Raw genomic sequence first — 1,968 nt, forward strand, 5'->3', positions numbered from 1 at the left:
CTCGCTCAGTGGGTTAAGCATCTGGTGTTGCCGGGAGCTGTGGTGTAGGTCACAGATGTGGCTCAGATCCCAAGTTACTATGGCTGTGCTGCTTGCTGTAGGCCAGCAGCTGCAGCTCCTATTTGACCCCCTAGCGTGGGAACCTCCAGATCTAAGCTGCGTCTGTGACCTATAGCACAGCTCACAGCAACACCGGATCCTTAACCCACTGAGTGAGGCCAGGGAGCAAACCTGCGTCCTCATGGATCCTAGTCAGATTCATTTCTGCTGAGCCATGATGGGACCTCCAGGACCAAAAACATTGCTGTGACCCTTTTTGGAAAATATAATCTGCCTCAGGTAGACATTCTCATCTTGAATTTAAGGATAAGGCTCTGGCATAGACGCAGCTACAGCTCCAATTCGACCCCTAGCCTGGGAACCTCCATATGCCATGGGAGTGGCCCAAGAAATGGCAAAAAGACCAAAAAAAAAAAAAAAAAAAAAAATGTAGGCTCAATGAGCTTAGGGGAGCCAATGGCACCTGGTCATATTGGGTTAAAACAGCTTCTACTTGCTCTTCTGCCTTTCCTTAACTCTGTCAGTAGTTTTTTGGCGTATGCTCCACCTAGCACTGAAATCCCTTTCTCGTAAGAATCACCCCCGACAGCATAAAAACTTCCCCCACCTCTCACCTTCTGAAAGAACACCTTCGGCGTCTCTGGGAACGTCCCTTCTACCTTCCTGCCCTTTATCTGGGCCAGAGTCCTTGTCTTACTTCACCGCCTTCCTGCTGGTTTGACTGATGGGGAAAGAGAGAAAACTTGCTGTTCTTAAAAATGTCCTCCTCTCGGAGTTCCCGTTGTGGCGCAGTGGTTAACGAATCTGAGTAGGAACCATGAGGTTGCGGGTTCGGTCCCTCGCCTTGCTCAGTGGGTTAACGATCCGGCGTTGCCGTGAGCTGTGGTGTAGGTTGCAGACGCGGCTCGGATCCCACGTTGCTGTGGCTCTGGCGTAGGCCGATGGCGACAGCTCCGATTCGACCCCTAGCCTGGGAACCTCCATGTGCCGCGGGAGCGGCCCAAGAAATAGCAAAAAGACAAAAAAAGAAAAAAAAAGTCCTCTTCTCACGTGTACCCTCAAATTTACCTTGACGGCAGGTACAACAGGCTCATGCGGAGGAATTATCTGATGGATGCATCATGGCTTCAGGAAGGCCATTCATGCTCCTTGGTGAAGGTGTAATAAAAAGAAACTACAAGAAGGTGAATGAGAGTCAAATAAAGAACAAAAAGAAATGAATTTTTAAGCGGTGACACGTTCTACCTTACATGATTAGGTTTTGTTCTAATCTGAACAAAATGACAAAGCCGGTGCTTTCTGAAAATAGATCTTTTAACAGTAAATATTCTTGTGAAATCTGCCAGGCTATTTGTGTTTTATTTTAAAAGCTTTTGTACCTTCCCAAGCTAAACAAAGTACTTCAAAGATTATGTGGGCACTTAGAACACGGTACTTAAGAATAGCAGCAAAATGAAAATCAAGAATGGATTCAAATGAATATATTGGATGCCAATAACAGTCAAATGTTATTTTAAATTTTGACTTGATATATAAATCTTCACAGTCTAAAAATGAAAGTCATATCTGGTGTTCCCTTCTGCAGCACATATACTAAAATTGGAATGATACAGAGAAGATCAGCATGGCCCCTGTGCAAGGATGACACATGCAAATGCATGAAGCAGTATGAATTTTATTTTTTTATTTATTTTTATTTTTATCTTTTTGCTTTTTAGCACCACACCCGCAGCATATGGAATTCCCCAGGCTAGGGGTCAAATCAGAGCTATAGCTGCCGGCCTGCACCATAGCCGCAGGAACGTGGGATTCAAAATGCATCTGCAACCTACACCACAGCTCATGGCGATGCTGGATCCCTGACCTACTGGATGAGGCCAGGGATTGAACCCACATCCTCATGGATAC

General features: G+C 45.6%; 1 non-coding gene across 1 annotated transcript; it reads left to right on the forward strand.

Moving 5' to 3' along the window:
• Window positions 1–1,629: 1,629 nt before the first annotated feature.
• On the forward strand, window positions 1,630–1,738 carry LOC146398604 (U6 spliceosomal RNA). Its single transcript, XR_014820133.1, has one exon. It is a non-coding gene; the product is annotated as a U6 spliceosomal RNA (small nuclear RNA).
• Window positions 1,739–1,968: the final 230 nt, after the last annotated feature.

Source organism: Sus scrofa, chromosome 11 (assembly GCF_054392235.1).
Source record: "Sus scrofa isolate SSC_HxYL_T2T_F1_AM1 chromosome 11, Sscrofa_HxYL_maternal_Yorkshire_Landrace_v2.0, whole genome shotgun sequence".
Lineage (NCBI taxonomy): Eukaryota > Metazoa > Chordata > Mammalia > Artiodactyla > Suidae > Sus > Sus scrofa.